General features: G+C 44.5%; 1 protein-coding gene and 1 pseudogene across 1 annotated transcript in view; one reads left to right on the top strand and one right to left on the bottom strand.

Annotated features, from left to right (window-relative positions):
- SLC1A3 (solute carrier family 1 member 3) overlaps positions 1-26,183 on the top strand; it is a 78,876-nt gene that overhangs the window by 23,319 nt on the left and 29,374 nt on the right. The window lies entirely within an intron of this gene.
- Positions 20,952-25,425, bottom strand: LOC119036977 (60S acidic ribosomal protein P1-like; annotated as a pseudogene).

Here is a 26,183-nt window from a genome sequence, read left to right as displayed (position 1 = left end):
TGTCCTTTGCCAGTTGCCCCCCACCTCCCACCTCCCCGTCACCTTTTATGCCTGTGGGAGAAGGGGGAGGGGGTGGGAGATTTTCCCATCCTGATATTTGGTCAGTTGACACTTGCATTTTCAACGAGTGCAAACTTGGCAGGATAGGATTCTATTTTCTATGACAGCAAGATAACAATTCACGCCTGCATGGGAAATGGTTAGTCATTCCTACGTGTGATTACTGAACACAAACAGAGCTGAGAAGTTGCAGGAAAATGTTACTATACATTCCTTTCTGCCCACTCTTCTCCTTCCCCACAGCCCATCTCTGGCTTAGAGGAGGAATGCCAGCAGGCTGGTTTCCAGGTCTGTAGCCAGAGCCCAAAACTCAGGGATTACTGACCCTGCTCTATTTCCCACCTTCGGCTCACCGTCCCCCCCTAGGCAAGCCACCCCACCTCTGTGAGCGGGCTCTGCACACCTTTTCTTCTCGCAGGGAGTTCTAAAGGATATGTATACCCTCCTTTCAAGATCTGTGCATAGTAAGAACTTCATAGTACCACTCGAAAGTCACGGAGCAAAATTCTAGGTATACTTCATGCCTCAGGGGATTGGCCATTGTTTGGACAGAAACTATGTCAGATTTTTCCTTAATGCCTAGCAGATCGCTGCTGGCTTCCACTTGCCCAGGTCTTTAAACAAGTGATTGCATGTACAGGAAGCTCAAACAAGGGGAAGAATTGCCCATGAAACAATCGTGTGGACAGGAGGTGGTGGTGGTGGGGCACTGGTGTTTGAAACTGGCTTGGCGCATCGCTAACCAGGGGTGATCTCTGCAGACTCAGCTCTTAACACGGAGGCTAGATTAATGTTGACGTGAGGGCACAACTTCATTTTATTATCCACATGCTGCCATTTTACCCGGAACAAGTTCTTTGCAGGAAGCATTAGAGGACAGAACTCACTTCGCCATTTTCTGTGGAATAGGAAGTCCCTCTTCACCGTCTCACTGGCTGGCACCTGAATTGAGTCCCTGCAGTTCTCCAGGACGCAAACTGAGGGGGTCCTGGATTCTCCATCCTATCTCTTCAAGGGCGGGGTCAGTGTTCAGAGGCTTCCACTCTCTGGTAATTGTGCTAAAAAACCCCTGTTCCCCTTTATAAGGGGAAAGCCCTCATTAGGTATCATTTGAGGAAATATCATTAACACTTCCCCTTAGAAGCAATCCTGGTTAATGGTTACATTGAAGTGGGATTTCCCAGTGTTTTCAAATACTTAATACACTAAGTTTATTGAAGGAATAAGAGAGTTCACTGAGTAACTTTGCAGGAAAAACTACTCTGATGCAATCCCTTTTGCATGGTTAAAAAAAAATTTGTGGGCAAACCTCAGAGAAGTCATCAATGTTTATAGTACTGTTGTTAAAGAAAAAGGAATTATAAGCTGCAAACAACCTCTAGGAAATGAGCTTTTAAAATGTAACCTAATCCCAAGTTAGGAATACTGTCACTCAGATGTCTGCTTTTCCAGGACTGTGTTAAGACAAGGGGCATAATTATTTTGTTTTCCAAAGGTCTTTTTAAGGTGTTGGTTTCAAAGGAGTAATTTCCAAGCTACACAGCAATTTAGATACTTATGATTGATTGGGATGCATGGTTGATTCAATAAGAATTCCCTTCAAAGTTTTAAGTTCAGTGATTCTAAACCAAAGTGGGGTGTGACCCAATGAGAATGAGAAGGAAGGGTATTTCTGCAAATTACACAGACCCCGGAGGATCCCTGGGTGTGTTGGGAGATGTCACTAGCAAATGTGTTGCCCAGGGAGGGTCAAAGTCAAGGTCCACTATTTTACAATGGAAAATCAAATTCAGCTGCCTCCAGTGGCCAAGCAGGTGACCTCTATACATGAAACTGTCATTTCAGGCCACTGCTTGTTTTCCTCCTTTGCTAGAGTCATGGATACAGGGAAACATTTCTCTTCAGTGGGAAAAGTGACATGGACAAGTGTGATGATAAGTGGAAGGTGACCCTGCTTGCAGAACGGAGTAGACAAAGGGAAGCAAGGAGACTCTTGTGACCGGAAAATGATCAGCTCCCGCCAAGTGTTTCCATGTGCCAACAAGCACCAAGTCTCCTAATTTTTCAAGAGAATCCAGAAACCCGTTATTTTATAAGAACCTCTGGATGTTCATGTGCTGGCACAGTGGGCAGGACACAGCACTGCAAGGGAAACGGAGCACGTCTGCAGACCTAGTGCAGCCCTTGGGCCACCAATGTCAGGACACAGGCTGGAGTGTCGGGGCTGAGGAACCGAGAAACGGGTGCCCCCCTCAGGCTCGTGGGGGGCTTCTTATGTCGCCTTTCCCACTGTTGACAGGTCCATGTCAGAGCTTAACTCAACATGGAACAGCTGTCGGACACCACGCTTATTGCTCTCAAAACAAACGGCCATTGGAAAACCTCTCCCCTCCACCGCCTGGGTTTCGCCACGCTGCATCGTGGCTAAGCTGGTCTTTTTTGTCACCGGATGAGAACGCCAGAATAAGAACTCAGAGGTCACACTTCTGCAGAATGTGTTTCCTAGTGGGACAGTGCTTGACAGACGGGGTGCGCTGGTGTTCCAAAGCCCCGGGTGCGTGCTGACAGATGTGGAAATGCGGGAAACCCGTATTGCATGTCTTGGATTAGACATTTGGTTTTAGAAGATTCTGTACACTTAATTGTACTAAAAGGCCCATGTAAACTCTGAGTTAGGTGTTTGTACTTGAAACATCACGTCTGAGTTGTGGCTCCAAAGCCCCGGGAGCCACATTCTCTCCTTCCCGGATTTGAGAGTCGAATCCTTCCGAACAGCGTCGTCCGTGTGTATTAGCATTCCAGAAGCTGCCAGAAGCTGCCAGAGAGACCTGGGAGAAAGCCTCATGGCTAGATTGGTAACTTTTTTTGTTAAACAAGAAGAGTATGTCTGTGCCAATCCACCACAATAAAATAGGAGTTTGGCACAAATTTCTATTGATTTGGTCAGGATAGACAGCCAAGTGAGATATTTCATGCCAGAAATATGAGTTGGTTTGGCTGGCTGTGTCTGATTAAATTCCCTAGATAATAATTAAATTCCGGTTCAGGTTGTGCTGTGCAGACGTAGTTACCGCCTCCCCTTGACTCCCAAATCTTCTCGGAAAACTAGTGCTGTCTTCTTTTCTGATTCTAAGTGAATATTCTTCCCAATCACTCACCGAAAAGGAAATCCTGTGAGTCTCCAGTTTTCGGACTGGCGGGGTGGGGGTCTTCACTTTTGACAAGCAATCACTGTGGAGTTGGGCAAATTGTAAGTAAGAGGTTGGTGGGGGGCCGTCAACAGCAGCAGTGAAGGGAACGGCAGTGTCCGGGTAAGGCGCACCGAAGGCAGGGTTACAAAATGCGGGAAGTTTATCTTCCAGCATTCATGTGTTCACGTCAGACACCAAGCTAGGCACAGGGTGCACTTGAACAGAAAGGTATCGTGATGCCCAAGGAGATGTGTGTTTGGATGTTGGGCGGGGAGGGGAAGCTTCCCTGCACCACTTAAATCACACAATATATGTAAATGCCAATTTCAACTCGGAGGGAGGGAGTCAGGCGGGTCCTCTGTACTCCCAGCAAAAAAGAGACAGCTTGATTTTAAAAACATGATCCCAAATCTGATTTTTCTGAGTCATGGCATCTCCATCATGTACTGAGAATGTCCTTCACATCAACGTACACTTCCTCTAATGCCTCTGGTTGTTATGGGAAGTGGGTGCCCTGTTCCTTGTCTTGTGAGGGCGATACTAATAGGAGGTAATCGCAGTGGACGACTAGATGATCCTATTGGTTGAGAGCCGAGGGGAACTGCTGATGTTGACGAGGCGTTAAATGCCCGTGAGCACCCAAACAAGACTTTGTTTTACCTGGAATCCAAAGGATTGAAAGAGAGTCCAGAAGGATGACTTTGCGTGATTTAAGATTAAGGAAGGGTCTCTGCACCACCAGAATAAATAAATACCGTTGTATTCACCCCAGTTTGGGAAACAGTGATCTAGTCCAACCTCCTTTCCTAGTCATTGTTCAGCTTCTGCCTAAACATTTCCAGGGATAAGAGATCTTAGGGACTCGTTTGTCCTTGGAAACCTTATGGTTCTGTGTTGCATCCAAAATGAAACAAACACACTTAAAAAACATCAAGAAAACAAAGCACCTGCCTGCCTGCCTGGAATCCCTGCTCCGTGGGTCAGGCTTCGGATGTGTTGCATATTCCTGAGGCAGCTCCCTTCCGAACCTGTGACAGGAGACTTAACTCAACTTGAAGCCCACAAGCTGCGGTCACCAGCAAAGGGCTCCCTTCCCTGAGAAGGTAAGAGTAGAGACAGTAAGTGTACCTTAGAGAAGGACCCTTGGCTTCAGAAAGAATGACAGTCACAATAAGAGTGCCATTTTCCTCATTTCATATAACGCAAGAGGGAAAAAATTAGCTTGGCAATTCTTAATTTGTGGACATGTGAAGGGTTTGTTTAGGACTTGCCAAAACTTAAGAAAAATTTGATGTATTAAACTACTCCTTGCCCGGCTCCTGTAGATAGCGGAGGCCTGTTTGAAAATGCTCCAGGCACTTCTGTATAAGAAAAGGGACTGTCAACCGTCATTTATCCCCTCTTCCCCACATGTAGATTTTATTGGAGGAAAAAAAGAACTGAAAAGTATCTGTTTTGGGTGGGGAGGCGGTTCTTTGTGCCTCCCTTTCTTTCTCTGTGAAATGAAGGTGAACACAGTACCCATGCCATGGGGTTGTTGTGAGGATTTACACCTGGAACATAGTACCTGCTCAGTGAGCGGTCGCTACTGGCAATAAAGAGTCGCTGCAGTAAGAGCTGTCCTGTTGGTCCACATCCCATAAACGAAAATTCTAGGGCAAGTAGAGAGAGCTCAGTTCAGGGGCCTGTCGCCAAGCCTCCTGGTCCCACGCATCTCATTTGTCTGGTCCTTGCAGCAATCACATTCCTAGTAAAGCCAGAAGTTCATCGAGTAACAACATGGGGGCCATAGAATTCCTTCCTCGCCACTCACTGGAGGGGACCCGGTTCTGCCCTGCAGCATGGGGTGTGATTCCCTTACCGCCGCTGCATAATTCTAAATATTACCTTTTCTTATACAACTCCCCGTCTTCCCTGAGAAATGGCAGCCCCAGTGCGTGGCACCTGTAGTCGAGGTGGCAGCAAATTCCATGCACTGCTCACCCGCCAGGAGCAGAGCCCTTCCAGCTAGCCCGGCTCGTTTGAAGCCAACTGGCTGGTCCTCTATTTTCTCTCCAGCGCTATTGAGAAACCTGGGAGGGGAGATCAAGCAATGCCCGTGGAGAGGGAGGTTGTAGGATAAAACGGGAAGATCCGTCTGCAGGGTAAAGAGGTCACCTGGCTTCTTCACATCGAATAAGAAAGGAAATCTGGGGAATTCAATGCATTTAAAAAAAAAATTTTTTTAAGTGGATTTGGGCTTTGGTAAGGTATAGACAGAGTCATTTCATTCTAGCTGTCCTGGAAAATGTCTGCCTTTCCTTTGCAGACAGTCTAATTCAATGAGCATCGCTAAGGTTTTCTGTGGACCAGCCACTTTTCTAGGACCCGAGGATACCAAAGGGAGGAAGTCAAGGTCCCTGACCTCAAGGAGTTCAAAGTCTGGTTGGGACATAGACTTGTGGCCGAAACAGCACAGGGTAAGGGAGACCCAGGCAGGACTGGCCCTAGAGGGGCAGGAAGCAGGGGACAGGCGATGCCACCATCCCTCTTCCTGACTCTGGTTTTATGCCTCCCTAGTGAGTGAGCAGCTCTATCAGCAAAGAAGGTTTTGTTCGGTTTTGGTTTTTGGTCCTGCCTTGTTTTTCTCACACCTGCCTTTTTCGCCATTAAATACAATAAGAGCCAGAGTGGGACCCTGTGAAGTTCCAGCAAAAGTCTCCTCAGGCCATGTGGCCTCCCAGATGGGGAAGTCAGAGAGAAGAGGCTCCTGACAGGGTTTCAACCCTGGAAACCTGCCCTTTTGGACGGGAGCCTCTCAGCTTTTCGGGGGCGAGCCAGGCAACAGGAAGCTGCCTGAGCTGGAAGGCAAGGAGAGGTAGAACTGGAACCTGGCTCCTGGCATCCAGAGTGGGAGTCCCCTCCCCAGCACACCCAGAAGGTGGCCGTCAGCTGCCACCTGCACGTTCCATCCTCGGTTAGTCTGCGCCCTCTAAGGCCTGCCAGTGGTCCTGATTGCCCTTATGGAGCAGTGGAGAACCTCGGCTCTTCAGATGCTTCAGGAGGGCACCTGAGCGCAGCCCAGGTGTGCCCGTTCTGGGCACGTGCCCGACTCCTCTGGGCCCTTCACCACCCTGGTTGTGCTCCCCTGCACCCCTTTGCGTTCCCAGAATTGAACCCAATGTCCCAGATGTCACGTGGCCTGGTAGGAACAGAGACCTGGACCCAGCCCTCTGCGAATACCAGCAGGGATTGGGCCAGCTGTTGTATAAACTGCCGCAAACCATTGGCTCAGAGGATTTCAGCCTGTGGTCACCTAATCCCTCAGAATGGAACATTTACGGGAAAAAAAATTTTTCTGGTACAAATGGAATTGTTCTTGAGTTGAAAGATCAGAAGGCCCAGGCTGAAGGGTCTGTGCGAGTGAGACTTGCCAGGAAGCTCAGGCCTGCATGACTTGGGATTTTCTCATGCAAATTGTAGCAGCTTCAAGTTTGCCTGTGGTTTTGATCAGTTCTGGTTTGAAAGAAATTTCTGGAAGTTTCTTTAAAAAAGAAAAAGCAAAAAAGAAATGTCAAAGCTTCCTTTAAAATTAAATTATTCCCTAGGAAAGATAAGATTTTACCAATTTGGTGATTTCCTTCAAATCACTGTTGGAACTGCAGTGTTGGGAAGAGATGCTTTCCTCCCGTGGATGCAGTGGCGGTGGTCCGGAGAGCGAGCTGCCTGATGGATTCTGACCAGCCCTGTGTGTTAAGGACTAGAAGTGGTGGGTCGTAGCTGAGGGTGGGGGATGCTTCTGCAGGAACCACCAACTTATGCATTTCTAACTTCTGGCGTTCACATGAGAATTTTTACGGTCCGATTCAGATCAGTTACATTGTGTGGGATGCAGCCCTCGGGCTCCACCGCACACCCACCCCAGAATTCTTCAGTCGGCCTGAAGTGACGCTTGGGAATTGAAGTTTCTTTATAGTTCTCCAGATGACGTTCCTGTGCGCCCAGGGCTGAGAGCCGCCACTTTACAGCTTTTCTGTCATTGTTCTTTGGGGTGTCACTACTTAGTTCAGGTCCTTATTAATTCAGATACCCTCTCTCCCAGGAAGCCTTCCCTGGCTTTCTTCTGGCCCCTACTAATACATGCTTCCAAAGGAATAGCTTCATTATTCCATACGGTTTTCTGAGTGCTTACCATTTGTATAAGTAAAACATCATAAAATACACAAAGCAAACCACAAAGCTACTCCCACACACACTGAGATACCAGTCTAGTGACTCAGATTCAGTGGACTTGTGTTAGGGGACCTGCTGATCTGGGAAACTGTTGGGAACCTACACTTACTGTAGAAGACTTCTCTGTCTCATAGGTCAAGTAAAAAGCTGCTGGGCTTTCTCCCAGCAGAGAGACAGACAGACTCAGAGAGAAAAGGTTCCACAGCCAGACAAGGCTTTCTGTGACAAGGTCATGGGTTGTATGTTTCCAGGGGACAGTACCCTGCCTTCCCTGTGTTCCAGGTGTCGTGGGCACTTCAGTAAGTAGAAAGGGGGTTTGGGGTGGTGGTGTTCTCTGCTGGGGGATTGGTCTGCCGGCATGATCCAGCCAGTTTTGGGGTCTGGGTAGAATCTAGGTTTCTGCAGATTCCTGTCTCCAGGCAAGATAAACTTCTTGGTAGCTTCCTCATTGAGAAGGTCTTTGCAATAATCTCAGGGCCCCAGGCTGCAAGGCGGTGCCCTGCCCACAACTGAGCTTGTTTTCCTCACCCAACAACCTCACCCCAGTGGGACTCTGCTTTCCAATGTTCATTTCCTGGGCTTCCTCATACGGGTGAGATGGTTTGCCACCTTTGTATTTATTTTTTAAACAAATATTTGAGTTTCCATCTGAGTATTCTTTGGAGAAGAGACACTTCCCCTAATTTACTAAGGGGGTTTCCTCTCACAGGGCATTGGATTGAGAGCAGCCAGCACCCAAGCTCTGTCTGGGGGCAAGCGAGACAGTCAGAGGGAACTGCTGCCTAGTCTCTGGGGATGAGTGTTCTACACGAAGAGCAGAGCGATGGAAGGCCTCCTACATCCAGCCTGTTGAGGTGACTTCCACGTCACCAGGAGTTGTCAGCATCGCATGACTGCATGTGTGTGCACATGCACAGTCTTGTTTGATCTGTGATATCCCTGGGCCCCCTTCCACACATACGTCCCCTCCAAAAACTGGATTATTTTAAAGCAAATACCAACTATTTCATTACATTTCTAAAAACAAAGGAAACATGAAAGGTGTGATATGTTAAATGATTTTAACATGTTTTATGTTTTTTAATGTCACACACACACACGCTTCAACAGCTGTCAGTCACTTGAAGAAGGTCTTGCCTACCGAGCTCTTCACTCTCTTTCCATTTCTGGCGCTCACGTCCCCACCAGTGCGTCGTCTTGGTGATCAACGCTCCCCTGCGGCCGGAGCGTGACAGGTCTTCAGTAGGAAATAATGCAAGAAAGTGTGTATGCTGTGAAGTTTGGGCACACAGCATGCCATTTTGACACAGTCTGAGTGTGTGTTTGTGCACACATAGCTGTGTGTATTTGTTCTCTTTCTTTCTGCCATCTCTAAAAAGTACTGTAGCCTGACTGTGCCTCTGCTGATGGTGATTCCTTTTGAATGCACAACTTTTCTAGAATTCGTTCCTGTACTTTATAAGGTTTCACAACTCAGTTGTTTCTAGTTAAGCTGTAATTTGAGTGCATTGTTCTCAGAGGTGTTTGTGCTGAGAGCTCAAGTTTTATTATTTTGAAACTATCTTCCTTGAGGTATATTTTAAAAATTTCCCTAAATTGTAATATAGTGATACATTCAAACAATTCTTATTATCAGCATACCCAATCTACCCACACTGAGTATTTAAGAAAAAAAATGGAAATGTTAGAGTTTTTATACCGGAATCTTGGAGTCTACGCTTAATGACGTCCCTGGGAGTGTTTCTTTGGTGTGCACCCCAAAGACAGCCTGAGGGACAGACATCAATGCTGTCATTCTTACACATGTTTAGGAACAAAACTGAAAATCTATAACACTGCTCTAGCTGCATTGAAAGTGTCTGCACGTTGGACCCTGTGACACAGAAACACGTTTACTATGAGATGATGTGGCTCTTGCACAGTGTGAGAGCAGAACTACAAGCGCATTTCCATGAACGGAGTGCACTCTGACATCTAAGCGTGACTGACAGTTTCAAGTTCTCTAATATCAGTGAGGTGTCCTATTTTCAAGCCCTTATCCTACTATTCAGGTGAGTAGAAGGCAAGAGAGGCTTTAAAATTTTATAGTGAAAAATGTATGAATTATGAGAATTCATTCTGTTGACTTTCATCTATTCCTGTTTTCCCTCTGACCAGGACACACAGTGTCTTCATTTGTTTTAGTAGAAAACGTTTGGGTTGAACTTGCAGAACACAGATGTTCTATGGGAACATGGCTTGAAATCACTATGTAATTTTCCATTAATTAAACATCTGAACACTAACTTAACAGCTACCAGTGAGGTCAACATCCCTACCAGTGTGTCATCTTGATTATCAACACTCCCCTGCGGCCCAAGCATGACAGGTCTTTAGTAGGAAATAATGCAATAAAGTGTGTATGCTATGAAGTTTGGGAACACAGTGTGCCTGGAAAGTAATGTGTACATTACGGAAGCACATGTTCCTTCTGTGAAAGGCGAGGACGTAGCAATGCATGTCAGACTTTCAACATCTTGAGGCATACTTCTTACCCAATCTTGCCATTCACTACTAAGCTCCTTTTAAATAGAAACCTATTTGATAGTAGAAGAAGAGGTTCTCTCATTTATATGAGGTCCCAAAAGTTATTCCTTGGAACTGGTAGATAGGTTTATCTTGTTTCAAGATTGCACTTATTTTTTAAGAGCTTTATGGAGATATAATTCACATGCATACAATATGAATTACTCATACTAAGTGTATAATTCAGCGGCTTTATTCAAAGGTGTGCATCCATCACCACAGTCAATTTGGAACAAATAATATTAGCTATAAACCCTGAAGGACCCCATTCCTCTGGCACAGGGCAAACACCAATTTTCTTCCTCTATAGATCTGTCTATTCAGGACACTTCATAGAAATAGAATCATACAGTATATGGTTCTTTGTGATGGCTTCTTTCACTTAGCATAATGTCTTCAAGGATCATCCATACTTTTGCATGTATCAATGTCTCATTTGTTTTTATGGCCAATTGTGTTCCATTGTGTGCATAGCACATTGTATTTATTCATTAGTTGGTGGACATTTGGGTTGTTCACTTTTTTTTTGTCTGTTATGAGGAATGTTTTTATGAACCTGCTGGACATATGTTTTTATTTCTCTTGGATATGTACCTTGGAGTAAAATCACTGCATCCTATTGCTTAACCTTTGAAGAACTGCCAGGCTGTTTTCCAAAGTGGGTGCAATATTTCCCTCCCACCAGCAGTGTCGGAGGGTCCTGATTTCTCCACACTCTCGCCAACATTTGTTTTTAATCTGTCTTTTTTGTTATAGCCATCCTAGCGGTACTTTACTGGGGTTTTGTTTTGCATCTCCTTAATGGCCCGTGATGCTGAGCCTCTTTTCAAGTGCTCATGGAGCATTTGTATGTCTTCTTTGGAGAAATGTCTGCTCTAGAGGTGTACAACCTTTTGGCATTTCTAGGCCTCAGTGGGAGAAGAAGCGTTATGTTGGGCCACACATTAAATGCACACACGATAACGAAAACTGATGAGCAAAAATAAGGCTTTAAGTAAATTTACAATGTTACGTCAGGCTCGTGGGCGGCTGGTTGGACTCTATTCAGATCTTGTGCTCATTTTTTAATTGGGTTGTCTTTATTATTGAGCATTATATATCAAAATTAAGCTTCCTAAATGCTCTAAACACTAGACCATAATAGTGATGACTATAAGCTTGTCATAAATCAGAGTTAGAATCACTCTTGAGAAAGATCGTTTACTGTGATTATGTCCTATTATAGATAAGCACTTATTTTATTTTATTTTTTAATATGTTTTATTGATCGTGCCATTACAGTTGTTCCATTTCCCCCCTTTGTTCCCCTCCACCCTGCACACCCTGTCCCTGCATTCCCCGCCCTTAGTTCATGTCTATGTGTCATAAGTTCTTTAGCTTCTACATTTCCCATACTATTCTTGCCCTCCTCCCTATTTTCTCCCCACCGACTATGCTACTTATTCTCTGTACCTTCAGCCCCTCTCCTTTTCCCACTCTCTTGTTGCTAACCCTCCATGTGATCTCCAATTCTGTGGTTCTGCTCCTGATCTAGCTGTCTGCTGAGTTTGCTTTTGTTTTAGGTGTGGTTGTTAATAACTGTGAGTTGGCTGTCCTGAATTTCACTGTTCATATTTTTTATCTTCTTTTTCTTAGATAAGTCCCTTTAACATTTCATATAATAAGAGCTTGGTGATGATGAACTGCTTGAACTTGACCTTATCTGAGTGAGAAGCACTTTATCTGCCCTTCCATTCTAAATGAAAGCTTTTCTGCATAGAGCAATGTTGGATGTAGGTCTTTGGATTTCATGACTTGGAATACTTCTTTCCAGTCCCTTCTTGCCTGTAAGGTCTCTTTTGAGAAATCCGCTGACAGTCTGATGGGAACTCTTTTGTAGGTGACTGTCTCCTTATTTCTTGCTGTTTCTGGAATTCTTTCCTTCATTTCAATCTTGGCTAATGTAATTATGATGTGTTTTGTTATGTTCCTCCTTGGTCCACCTTCTTTGGGACTCTCTGAGCTCCTGGACTTCCTGGAAGTCTATTTCCTTTGCCAGATTGGGGAAGTTTTCCTTCATTATTTATTCAAATAAGTTTTCCACTTGTTGGTCTTCCTTTTCCCCTTCTGGTACTCCTATAATTTGGATGTCGGACCATTTAAAGATGTCCTGGAGGTTCCTAAGCCTCTCCTCATTTTTTTGAATTCTTGTTTCTTCATTCTTTTCTGTTTGGTTGTTTCTTCTTTCTGGTCCACTCCATTGATTTGAGTTCCAGTTTTTTTTTCCCATCACTATTGGTTCCCTGTGCATTTTGCTTCATTTCACTTAGTGTAGCCTTCATTTTTTCATCGAATTTGCAACAAAAATCAACCAGTTCTGTGAGCATCCTGATCACCAGTGTTTTGAGCTGTGCATCTGATAGGTTGGCTATCTCTTGGTCGCTTAAAAGTATTGGCTCTGGGGCTTTGATGTGTTCTTCTGGTTGAGCCATAATTTTTTGGTCAGGTCGCACCTTACATAGTGAGGGGTGGAGCCTTATGTGTTCACCAGGGCGGGACAACACAGTCACTAGGTTGTGACAGTGTATGTGGGGGTAAAGTCAGAAAGGGAATAATGGCGTTTGCTCTGCTCTCTCTCTCAAATTTCAATCCCCTCTACCACTTCCCACAAGCAAATTGGGCCCTTCTGGTGCTGGTTCCTGGGTGGGTGGGCTTGTGTTCATTCTAGGACCCTGTGAGTCTCTCCAACAAATTCTCCTGTAAGGCTGGAAGTCTCTCCCGGGACCTCAGCCCCTGCAAGTGTTTTCAAACGGTGCTTTTGGGCTTTATTTCCTGTCGCTGGGGCCCTGGGTGGTGCGGTCTGTCTCCCTGCCCATTTTTTTGCCTGGTTTATCTACGTGTGAATGTGTGTCTGGAGTCAGCCAGCAGCCTTGTGAGCCTTACTGGGTCTGCTTGTTTCGTCTCCGCACCCACCCGGGTCCACTAACTGCTGCCTTTTCCTGCCAGGACCCCTCTCTGCCGGCCACTGACTTTGCTCCTTCTACTGGTCTGGACGAACGGTTCATTGTTGTTGGACTTTGGTACAGTTCAATTTTCTGTCTGTTTTGGTTGTGGTTTTGTTTCTAAATCTATGTTGTCTTTAAATTTGGTTGTGCGAGGAGGTATAGCATTTCCACCCATGCCTCCATCTTGGCCGGAAGTCCTGCAGTCCAGTTAGAAGCAAGCTGCTCCCTTCCTCACTCCCTCAATTAGTGGTCTAGATAAGCTCTTAAGTTCTTGTTTCAAAGGATAAAGCAAATGGTAAAACACTGGTAAAAATGACTAGTTCTATAACATTATATTCTTTTGAAATAAAACTTCTCCCTCCCCACCAAAAAGGAAATAGTTGGTTGGCATTTTCTAATACAGTGGCATTTTGTTAGTCTTTGTTGTAGGAAGACTCTTTTGCCTGCAAAGGCTCGTGTTTTAAGTAAACTTTTAAAGTCATAAGATATGTACTTATATTATGTTTGTACTGGGTATTTGTACTTACTGTTGTACTGGGTGTTATAATTGTGCATGTTATATTTCAAAATGGTAAAATTCAAATATCAAGTCTTTGGCTGTACTAAAATAATTGTTGTAACCCTTTAAAATATAGATATAAATGCATCAATTATAAATTTTTGGTACATTAAAATACAGTATGTTCATTTCTTTAGTTATAGTGAATAAAAGTAAAGTTAAAAATAAGGCAGGTGACACAACAGTGTGAATACACTTCACGTTTCTGAACTGTGCACATTTAAAAATGGTTAAGACAGTAAATTTTATGGGTTTTTTTACCACAATTAAAAATGGTTTTCAGTGAGTTAGGTGTAATATTTTCACGTCAAGTCTTTTGACAGGGGCATTCCAAACAGCTGTTTGCTTATCGGTGTAACCCTCCCACAGTTGGAGTTTTCACACGAAGCTGTGGAAGGGCATCATCATACACTGCTCGAATCCTATGGCTTTTTCCTGATTTTCTCCCTAACTTCCCTTTCGGAAACATGCGGTGCAGATACTTGGGGTATCCTGAGTGTTAGTTCCTGAGGACTAACCAGGGTGGTGAAGGGCCCAGTGATCAAATAATTTCTCTCCCCTTCCTCAGGGGCCCCTGTGGTTTGCCCTGAGGAGGTGGTTGGGTGGGGGTGGGGGAAGCGACAGGAGAAAGCTCAAGTTCATCCCAGGTCGCAGATGCTAAAACTGGAGCGCTGATACAAATCTCACTGGTAGGAGGTGGATTTTAGGGGCTCTGCAGTGGTCGGGTGCATTTCAATGTACAGAAGGGTCCCGTGACTGGAAGCGGGGCTTTCACAGTGCTATTGAACTAGATAGATGTATTATGTCCTTTTACAATGAGCTCCGATTCCAGGTCAGTTATTTCCAATTCAGAAAGAAAGTAAATGTTTACTCTCCTTAGGTGTCAGCACTTGAGTGACTGTAAGAACCACCCCTCAGGTTGTATTCTTTTAGGACACCCCCCTTCTTAAAGCGCTAGCTAGACCTCAGATTCTGTTCTTGAACGCTGCATCATCGAAGAACGACTTCTATTGCCTTTTCACCATTAGTAAGAGCCAAAGTGAAGTCTGCAAACTGACTGTTCTCAGTAATTTGGGTTTTTTTCATTCTGCTTCTATCTTGTGTCTGGAAATCCCAGCAGTGAGTTTTACTTGATGGGCCATTTTATCATGGTACTGATTATTGCTAACTTTTATGCCTAAATATGGCTATAGTCCAAGCAACTTCTTGCATTGATTGTTGACATTATCTTACAGGTATCTAAATAATGCACAGACTAATTACAAGTCATTTCTTTGTGTAAGTCAAAGAAAACCCCCAAAGACTCTTTGGTGTAAGCTAAATGTAAGCCACTGAATAGTCTTTAAAGAAACAAGACTACATTGGTAGGGGAACCACAGACGGCTGGGTCTTCTGCGATTGGTGCCAAGGGGGGTAACATTGGTGCTGGTGCCAGAGGCAGGATGGATTATTGTCAGACAAAGGAAACTCTGGGATTCTAAAGAGCACTAATACAGTACCACACAGGCTATCCTCAATAACAAGGGCTGGCTTTTTTTCACTAACAATTGGTTTCCTCTGTTTATTTTGCTGTTTCAGATTATCCTTTCTGTGTTGAAATCCACACAAGGGTCATAACATTAAAATCCTCAAGAAAAATAAAATAAAATAAAACTATCCCAAGCTTTTTGGAAAACTAACTGTTGCACATTGCTCAGTAATGTCTGCCCCTCCATGATTGGACCAAACCACATTCTGGTATGTGTGTTGGCCTTATTCTTCAGCCCTGTGACTTGCTTTTGGTCACTCAGGGCCAGAGAATCTGCTCCAAGTGCAAGCCACATGAAGGCAGACAGTGCGTCTCCGCTCAGATCAAGCGTTGTGGCCGAGTTCCTCAATACGTGACACACTGGCCCGGCACCACGCAGCACAATGCAGCGGCTTGCACGTGCTAACAGTGACAATTTAACCTCTCTCCTGGGCAGTGGGATTTGGATATTAGAAGGAAAGCGATTTTCAGCATCATATTTGTGGTCTCTTTAAGGAGAAAACTCTAACAGTGGTTTCTAAATCTTTGAAAATGTGTTATTTCAAAATTTCTAGTTCAAGAGTACTCACAAATAATGCTCAATGGGGTATTTTTGAGGGGGGGGGAGAGATTCCTTGAAACTTTGCGGGTACAAGTCATTCCTGCCTCTGTGGCTTGTAAACAGGAGGGATTTTACAAGTACACTTCCTCTCGTGCTGTTGGGATGTCAAGTTCAAGTCAGAGGTAGAATTGGCCCCATGGGAGGTTTCTCATTGAAATCATCTCTGTCCACAGCCCAGTGCCACTAGCCACGAGGTATGTATTGTAATAAAATGAGATCCCATATGACACTACTTTATAAAACACATACTTGTGAGAGTTGTAATGGAATTAGACTCTGCCCACCCCACGCTCACACACCAGAGATGCAGAGAATGTTTCATGATCCTGCACAATCAAGTTTTAGATTTTCATTGGCTTTTCTTTAATTACCCTCCTGGAAATGTGTAGGGTTTTTTTGTTTGTTTTCTTTTGTTTTGTTTTTAGTAGTTTCAAGTAAGAATCTAATGTGATTGTTTTCCTCTTGAAATACTCAAGGAGCCCTGCAAATATTCAACAAACACTCACTGTTAACCAATTTCTGTTTTCAGCTGTATGCCAGTCATAATGCAACTTATTAATAGGACTGAATGAAATCATTTAATCATTTGCAATGTACAAAAGGTAAAATTCGCTGCTATGAATTTCTCAGGAGCAAAGCATACCTGATCTTTCCAAATAAATATTTTCATTTTTGACATTCAATCAAGATACGCTCAAATTCAAATATATCTTTTGTTAAGTAGGTTGTTTCTTTTGGCATTCGAAATGATTCTCCAAACTTTGCTCAGAAAAGAGAGGGGAGATCAAGTGTATTAAAGCAAATTGAATCCATTTTACTTTGGTATTTTATTCCTGCCAGCTCGCACCAAGGAGTGCATTGCGTATAAAAACTTAGACAGAATTGGTGATTCTCTCATGGACAGAGGTTTTTGTCAGCCCCAGAAAAAGGCAGACTTTGGTCAGATTTGACTGAAAGACTATTTTCTTACCAAATGTCCACACTCCAGTCCTTCTTCTTTACTTTATTTTTACAACTGAAATCAGTTTTTGAGAAAAGGCAGCAGTTATAATCATGATACTTTAAAGAGAGCAGTATTTTTTATTGCAATTTATCACATTAACCTCAAGGCTTTTTTTGTGTCTTGTTTTTAATTGATCCCAACCATTATGTGGAGGAAGCTGAAGGATTGCTGTGAGTCCGTAGTGAGAGTTTTAGGGCCCTGTCATTGCATCACCCATTATTTCCTGTAGCATTAGAAAGTAGGGGCTGATAGAAACTGTTCTGCATTTCCATGTAATCACTTAGAATTTTCTTTTAATTAAGGCATTAATTAGCATTAAATTTTCCACTGGTTTATATTTATCCTTTGGACATAGGGGCAAGCACATAAACTTGCAAGAAAGTATTTTATCCTTCTGAGCACTTCTGTTATTGTTTTTTAAGATAATTGTACTGTCTCAATGTTGAAAGGAAGTAAAAAAGATTTGTACATTCAATTGTTTTGTCCACAGGCAGGACTATGCCACTCTGATCAACAAACTTAAGTTTAAAGACTTTAACTTAGGAACTTTTCAAGGAAAGTTGAGATTTGTGTCAATGACCCTTTCTTACTGATGACCAGTATTATTTGGAATACAAATTAATTTGAGCCTGAGAAATATACCATTTTTGCTCCTATAATTAGTCCCACCTTTGGACGAGCTCCAAATGCATTCCGTACTGCACCCTTAGGTAGAAGACCACACTGTCTTCTCTGTACAGTGTAAGAGTTTGGCTTTTACAAGCTTTGGTTACCCTTGGGAGGTATTTAAGGCTTTGGTGGGCCTTGTTTACACAGTGCACTTATAGGACAAACCCTCTGGCCTTCTTGTGACACTGAGCTACTAACGCCAACTTCCCCCATGCACAGATAGTTAAAATCCACATTCAAGACTTGCAGCCTCCTTAGCAGAGGCTGGAAAACGATTTGCTGAGGCTCGAACAGGCCCAGCGTGTGATGGCCATGAGAGATAGCGGATTCTCTCTCCATTTTTTCTTTCAACCACATACATTGAGAAAAGACTCAGCTGAGGAACGTGTAGGGCTTGATGTCCCATGGCTCTAACTGCATTAATGACTTGTGTGGTTCAAGGGTGATTGAGCTTTCGATGGACAAAAACAATACAACCCCCCCCAAAAAAAACATTCAAAGCAAAGAGCACAAACATACTTTTTTTTTTTACTATATGTAATGAACAGCCCTACTTGTATGGCTTGGTTATGTTCTTTGTGTGTTTAATTATGAAAGTCACAGGTCTGTCCTAGTTAGTGAACTTATCTGATTAGCTCTTGGGTAAAAGATTCTCTGAAAAGTTAATTATGTCTAGCACAGAAATGGATAATAGATTAAATTCCTGTTTTTAGTCTTCCCAAAGGAAAACACAGTCACCTTCCTTTGGTTGATAAGGTTGAGATTAGAAAGTAAGCGGGGCTCTAGCTATTCTCTAGCTTCTCTGTCTGCTAAAAACGAAGGTTTTTCTATCTCTTTCAGGAACTTTTTTCCCAACAAATTTCTTCTAAAACAGTTCTTAACTATGTTGAAAGACAAGGTACAATATATACAGTTCACGTTGAGAAAATACCCTGAAGAGAAGTCTAAATCAAGATTCTCAAAATTTTTTGAGTCCCACAAAACTTGAATGATACAAACTCACTCTTTGTTAGTCACAGTAGCTAACCTAATCTCTCACTTTTGTTTTTAGTGGTGTGGGGAGCCAGAACGTGTATAGTTTAAAAGGACTCTAAAGATTTTTCCGATACCCTAAGACTAATGTGCCTGACTCCCCAACCCTTGAGGGAAAGGTACTTTTCCAATTGAGAATAATTGTGTGAGTTTTCCAAAAATAAAGAATTATAAAATGCTCCACATGGATTGCATCCATGCATTTAAAATTTGATTCACACTCTTAGGGATATTAATTTACTTGCGTTCACTTTCAGGAATAAATTTCTGGATAGATGTGAAAGTCAAGTTTGGGACAATCAGTCTACTGCACTGTTTTTATCAGGGGCATTCAACTCTTAGTGTGGAGGCTGTGGGGAACCTAGATTAAATGTTGGGTGGACTTGTCCACTGTCTCCACCTTGACCTCCAGCTCCAAGGTGAGAGTGAAAGCCTTCTGTCCTAGATACAGGATAGAGATTTCCTATAGTCTCGGGGGACTGGTTTGTGTTGCAGTCATTGATGTCTAAAAAGATAAGGATTCTTTTCCCTAAATATGATCATAATCTCTATTATCACATGTTTAAAAATGAACAATAATCCCTTCATAATATTATCCAGGCAGTTTTCAAAAATCCCCGTTTCTTTTTATCTCTTTAGTTTGTTGGTTTGAATTACGCCACATGTGTATTGCTTTACTCATCCTTTCGGTCTCTTCATCTACAGGTTCTTTTTCTTCCTCTTCTCTACCTTTTTCTGTGTCTTCCCCACAACCTGGACTTTGCTAATTACAGCTCCCTAGGATAGCTTAACATCTTTCTCTGTCGCTGGGACCAACTTCTTTAGACTCACAAAAATTCTTTTGTTTCAAGAGGGGAGGAAGCCGCACGACGAGTCGCTAAGTGTGTGCTTACCTGGGGTTGTCTGCAAAGCTGCTTAGAGACACGCTTCACGCTTCGTAGTCCTAGACCCTTCTCCTTCCTAGAAAGGACCTACTGATCTCTTTCAAGGTAGGAAGATTTTACAAGAGCTGGTTCATTATTGTGAAGATGATGAGTGCATGTAGAACAAAGGTACACTCAGCTGTTTAGATTCAGAAAGGGTAGGAAAACTATTGAAGAGTTGTTTTATAAATTAAAGGAAATGCAGAAACCAGGGGCTAAGCCAGGAACTTGGCCCCCTGCTCTGACTCCTCTCCATCCCCGGGCTGGTTGGCTTGACCTCCTCAGCCCGGACTTCTGACTATGGCCGTTGCCTCTCCCTTGGTCCGCACAGCACCATCTCAATTCAACGCTGCAGCAGCAACTCCCTCACCAGTCCCCATGCCTACCCCCTCTCCCCTCGGGACTTGTCCTTCTCCAACCTGGTTTTTCACATGAAGGCAGGATGAACTTCCTCAAACTCGACTCGGAGCTTATCCCCCGTCACTTTTGCACTAAAGGTCGTCTCATATGGCTCCTGCTTCTCTCTTTTCATCTCACTTCTCATTGCACCCGCTCATGTCTTCCTGGACTCCCTGAAACCCCTCCCCTTTACCCTCAAGTCTTACTCTGGAAGTCACTTCTGTCAGGCAACCTCCTGACCCAGAAGGTGTCCCCACTGGCCTCCTCCATCTCCTCCAGCCAACTACAAGTTTCATGAAAGCAAAGGACCATTTTGCTTGGCACTTCATCCCTAGGGGCGGGAACAATCATTTTCTGAGGTCCTAGAGAGTCCTCAGTTATTGCAGAAAGCGTCGTGAAAGTCTCCACTTTCATGTACAAACGTATGATACACTGCCTGACGTGTTTCAGAGAGGCTAACAAAGGTCCGGCCCCTCCGGAAACTGTTACACTGCTTCCTTGTGCACCACCAGACCAGAGGAGCCACCCTCTGGACTCTGAACTTGGAGAAATATCGCACCCTACTGCCAATTCATGTATTTGGCTTATTTTTTTACTTCTTTTTAAATAAGCAAAGAGCTTTGCCATGCTTTTTCTGGAAAAATCACTGATTCGATCTTTCCGTTAATATTTTGTGGAGTGCCTACTAAATCCTCGGCATGCAATTCTGCCCTAGGATGTGTGTGCCGTTTAACACAGCAAGCATTCCAGGGGCGTTCTCTGACTCCCGGCCAGTTTGCCTCCCTGATAGGCATTTCTGGATATGAGGAAAGATTTATTTTGGCCCCCTTAGCTCCAACTGGTATGCACGTGCACACACCCGCACTCACACTCACTCCGTATTTTCTCCTTCAGTGCCTAAGATCATCTGTTCAGAGTTCAGAGAGTGAGTTTATACTGCAGCAGAATAGCTGGCTCTCAGTAACTGTCAAGGAGAGAAAGGGCAACTTTCCCTCCCCTGGAACTCAGTGCAACAGCTTAAAAATAGAACAATGTGTGTTTGGAGTTTTCTTTTTATCCTCTGCATCAATAACAGGTATACAGTTACAGACACAAAGAGCTAGATTCACATTTTCTGCACGCCTCGGGAGAATTCCCAGAGTTATTCGGGAGCAAGATCTGGGCCTAAAACGTTTAGTAAAAAGAAAGTAATCCAATATAGCTCTGTGATACTAACACCGCTGGGTCACATGGCTTCATTATCCTCCCCCACAGTGACTCTAGGGTCCAAATGCACGGTGGGAGAAAAAGTCGCCAAGACTGATTCCTAGGCACCAGAAAACAAAACACAGTTAAAACCCCTAAAAGTTGAATTAGAGAAACTAACATGGGAATTGCAGGCTTTGGACTGGTTAGGGTAGGGGGCTGTGAGTGGACACGATTCCACCCGAGAGCATAGGTACAAATTTGTAAAACAAGGGTGAGAGGTCAGATTGATTTGCTAGCATGCTTTCTAATGCCTTTTTCGTTCTCAAGTTGTAATACAACCTCTTAGAAGCGTTGACCTCACCTGCACTTTGTGATTCAATTCCCTGGTCTGCTTTGTGGGCTTTGTGGCCTGGCCGTGATTCGTGATTAGTAAGCGGTGTTCATGAAGACGATCACACGTACTGTCAATTTGCAGAGTGGCAGGAAGTGGCGTCCCCTGCTGGTACACTTCTAGGCAGTTGCTTCCGATTCTTTCTCATCCGCTCCTGAGGAAACGGCGCCCTAATAAATTTGAGCAGATGCTAGGTGTTTGGCAGCGTTTTGAAGGGTGCTAGTGTTCAGATTTGGGGTTCCTTCATGTCTCATAATGAAAATTCTACAGCTTCTATGCCTTTGATGTGTTCCAGTGTTCGCATAAATAGTTAACGTGTGACTCCACACTTCCCCCTGGGAGTTCTCCTAACCTATTTATTGATTCTGACGCCACCGCTACTAAATCCTTGGCTCTCAAAGTCCAGCTGGTAAACATGCACAGGCGGATCCAATTTGGCACTAAATGGGACTCCTTTCTAAGTGAGCGTTTCCAGTTGCCCCTGACAGCCAAGTCAAGCGTGGCCAGAACTCGAGCTTATCGGTTATTACAGTTCCCCAAGCCCCCTCTCCAGGGCTCCTCTCTTCTGCCAGATACGTGTCCCCCTATCCCAGCCCCCAACGTGGCTCACCCAACCCTGGAATGCTGTACTCCCAGGGGCTGAGCACAGAGAGCAAGCCCTGGGTTGTAGTTCCGTCTACAGCCCTGGGCCTGGCACATAGTAAGTGCTCAATAAATCTGCCTCCAATGAACCAAGGATGATTATCGATGAAAAAACAAAAATGGTCATGTGTTCTTATTAATCAGCTTTAACGTCAGAAGACAAAATCCACTTCTGAGGGGGTTCTTACACCCCTCCAAGGGCTGTTAGGGAATGTAGAGAAAACTGAGCCCCATAGAGTCCACCATGAGTTGAATGGACTGGTGGAAACATTCTCAGGCCTCAAATCCCTCCGTGGTATGTGAAGGGGTGGGTTTGTGTATCCAGCAGACCAGTTCCCTGTGAATGGCGATGCCATTCATCTCACTTCCTTACACAGCTTATCTCCCTACTTGAAATATTTGACATTTCTGCAGCTTGGAGAGTCAGTCCACCAGCATTCCTGCGGCATTTACACAGACTGTGGATTCACTACTAAGGCCTCCCCTGCCCCGCTCCCTTTACATTTGCTGTCAAACCTCGCGGCAGCTCTGGGCTCTCACCGGATACGCAGGAAACAGGCCTGCAGCATGTGCCATCTGTCTCCACACTTCTCTCTCTCCCTTGTCCCCACTGCACCGTGCTCCGGGGCATGCACTGCAGCCGTGGTTGTTCATTCATTCCGTGTTGGGCTCCTCCAGTCGGCTGGGCTAGGGGCTGGGCTAGGTGCTGAGGAAGGAAGTCACAGAGCTGTTAAACCACACAGACTCCAGGCCCTGGCTCTCCCCGCCCCGCCCCCTGTGGAGAAATGAGGTGTTTACATCCGAAAAGTAGAAGGGGGGCCAGCAGGGAGTGCAGAGCTAATGATCAAAAAAGAGGAGGCTCCCTCTGGCTGCTTTTCCTTGTGGTAATCCCTGTTTGGGTCTTAAGAACACAAACTTTGGAGCTACGAGACTCATTTCCTTCTTTTAAAAAAATATATAATCTTCATTTTATTTTTTCTATTACCATTTAGTCCCCTCTTGCCCCCTCCCCCCAGCAATCACCACACTGTTGTCCGTGAGTCCTCTTTTTGCTCAATCCCTCCACCCCCACTAGCTGCGATCTGTTCTCCATCCTACCAGACTCCTTTCTGTGCAAGTCACAGCACTGACTAGCTGTGGGGGAAGTCGCTTCAGCATTCGAGGTTCATTTATGGAGTGGAGATAATAGTGGTGATAGTAATAGAATGTTTGTCATCCATGCCACATGGGGACCCCAGAGGGAGCTCAGTGGCAATCATAGCTGTAAGCATGGTTATGAGAACCACAGTGCTGTAAATGTCAAGTTCAAAGGCCATTTTGGCTTCCTTGCTGGAGAGTGTCAGGGGTCAGGCCTGTCCTTGCTCGTGCACCCGGGGTCTGCCTAGAGAGGATCCTTTCCTCACTCTTGGCCCAGGCCACGCGAGGACCTTCTCCGTGACCATGCCTCGGCTTTGTCGCCAGCTGGTAGCCTGTTTCTCAGATCGTGTTGCTTGTTACTTCACCTCCTTTCGGCTGACTTGCTACTTCCTAAGTCACATGTGCAGCAGCTTGTCGGTATTTCCAGACCGAGAAAGCTGCTTGGGGATGACCCTGAGTAAACAGTGGAAGTCACTCTATTTTTCTATGTTAGAATAAAAAAACCACTTGCCAAGAAAGCTCATGACCTCCTGAGACTGGGAAAACTTCATCTGTGGTAAACCAGTTTCAAATTGGTGTGCCGAAGCGACGCTTGAAAGGGCTTTGCAAAAGGCCGCGGTGAAGCTTCCGTTCTGCCCGAGCCTACCACGAACTGCTGGTGTCATTCTGTGCATCACGGAACCTCTTGATTTCTTGGCCTCGCTCTCCAAAACCTGGATGTCCTCAGCCACGACAGCCCCAGTTTTAGGCATTTAATCTTGGCTTTTTGATAACAGACTTGGTTTCCAAGGGCGTTTGCAGACTTCCCGTGGGATTGCGTTCTCTGCAATCAAGATTCCATAGCTACATGGTTCCCTGAGCCTGGGACAGGGCCCGGCTCACAGTCCCTCCTCAGTAATGAGCTGTAAGTGTGTGAGAACATTGGCGTTGCGGTTCAGACTGCGTTTACTCTCTTCCACCCAGAAGTAGTAAACACGATCATCTTGATTGCAGATTTATTCTTTGATTGATTAGTGACTTTTTTACATGCATGATCCTTGCTAGCAGTTATCAAGTATAAAGGGCATTCCTGGCATCGAGCACACCTACTTGTTATTCCTTCTGCATCCTCGTTATTGTCTCTGTTTTACAGACAAGGAGACTTCCCAAGGTCTCCCTGCTGTCAAGTGGCTGAGCCTGAATTCACACTCAGAGCCATTTGTCACTAAAGCCCCCCCTCTGTAATGGTGGGCAACCCCTAATGCAAAGTGGCCTCTAGCTTTGTACTGGATCCATTGCCTTAATTTATGCCTGTGATGAAAAGCCTATTCTCCACTTGAGTTAAACATGTTCCACAACTTTCTCATACTTGTGCACTTAATTTATGTCACATGTAGTTGAACATTTGATTATTTGGTGAGAATATGACTTAATCCACTCAACCAAAGAACTTTTTGAGAGTAGGAACTACTGTTGGTATATTCCCATCCCAGTACTAGTTGCAATAATGAGCTCTTGTTACAGTGGATGTTACTGAAATAACCCATGGGTTCGTGGGTTGGGTAGAGTTGCTTCATCGTTCTCATCCTCTGAACTTGCAGTTTGCCATCATCCTTCATTGGTCATGTATCTGTTGAGTCACTGCCGTGATGGCCCCTGGCACAGAGAAATAAATAGAGATAATCATGTACGTTTATCATTGAAGAACTGTAATCTGGAAAGTCACAGCTGTCTACACAAATTATTGTGTGGAGAGAGTAAAGAAAGGCATTACTTTTTTTCCAGAGTTCAGTTTTTTATTGCATGTGTGACGGGAGGTTTGGTCAAAAAGACCAAAGCCGTGTGCTCATTGGACTCCTCAGATTCATCTTTCTTTGCTTCTGCTTTCTCCATCTCAGCAGGGGCAGCAGTGGTGGAGTGGGCAGAAGTTCCTGCTGGTGCAGCGCCAGCTGCTGGGGCAGGTCCACCAGCCCCTCTGTTGCAGAGGGAGGTCCTGGTGTTGACACTGGCCAGAGCCTTTGCAAACAAGCCTGGCCAGAAAGCCTCAACATTCACGCCGGCTGCTTTAATGAGGGTATTGACCTTCTGCTCCCCAACCCTCACATCATCACACTAAAGGATGAGGGCCGAGTAGATGCAGGCCAGCTCTGAGACCATGCGCAATAAGGAATCGCTATGTAGTGTACAAATACTTCCTATAATAACGTTCTGCCATACAATTCCTGATACATTTTGTTTTGATTATTCCAAACATTTCTGAGCCTTCAGTAATACCTTGACAATAAAATAGAACCTAATAAAACAGTGAAGTAGGTTTTCAACTGGCTGAACATTTGGATTTACTGAGTGTGTAAGGCGCCATGTCAACCTGGAAAGACACCTGGTGAAGTACCTGGTGTATCTTTTGAAACCCTGCTCTGTTCCATATTTTTATCAACAACTTAAAGACCTGAAAGACACATACATTGTGTTTTCAGATGGCATAAGCCCTGCCATAGTGGTTTCTACCACATATGTCTATGATCATGATTCAGAATGACTTCAGGGGGCTGCAATGCTGGATGGAAACCAACAAGATGAAATTGAGCAGGGAATAAGTGTACATTTTTGCTTTTAGACTCAAGGCAATTGCATGATTGCAAGATGGGGAACGACTGAGCTTGGCAGCAGTTCATGTGACTAAAAGCTCAATATGAACTAATAGTGGGATGTGGTGGCTAAAAAAAAATGAATACAGTCATGTGCTTCCTCAGTAGAATTAATAGTTCTCTACCGTACTCTACACTGGTCACACTGTATTGGAGGTAATTTGTTTAGTTCTGAGAAAGTTCAGAAACGACTTTGACAAAGCAAAGTGGCTGCTAAGAGGGTGTTGAACCCAATCCAAGACACATTTATTTCCTGGACTCCTGTTTTGGGCAGGCCGTGTGCTAAGTGGTGTGGAGAAGAAAGATGGGAAGAGACTGCCGGTCTGTAGCCCCAAGGAGCTGGGAGTTTAAATACAAAGCCCGACAGGTATATACATTTTGGTAAAACGCAGCAGGCGATGGAAGCCAAGAAGCACAGGGAAAGTGCTGTGGGAGTTCGGGAGCTGGGCTAGTGGTAGGATTTCCACAGGAA

This window comes from Artibeus jamaicensis, unplaced genomic scaffold (assembly GCF_021234435.1).
Source record: "Artibeus jamaicensis isolate MK-2021 breed Jamaican fruit bat unplaced genomic scaffold, CSHL_Jam_final scaffold_369, whole genome shotgun sequence".
NCBI lineage: Eukaryota > Metazoa > Chordata > Mammalia > Chiroptera > Phyllostomidae > Artibeus > Artibeus jamaicensis.
This window is presented reverse-complemented; position numbering and strand designations above follow the sequence as displayed.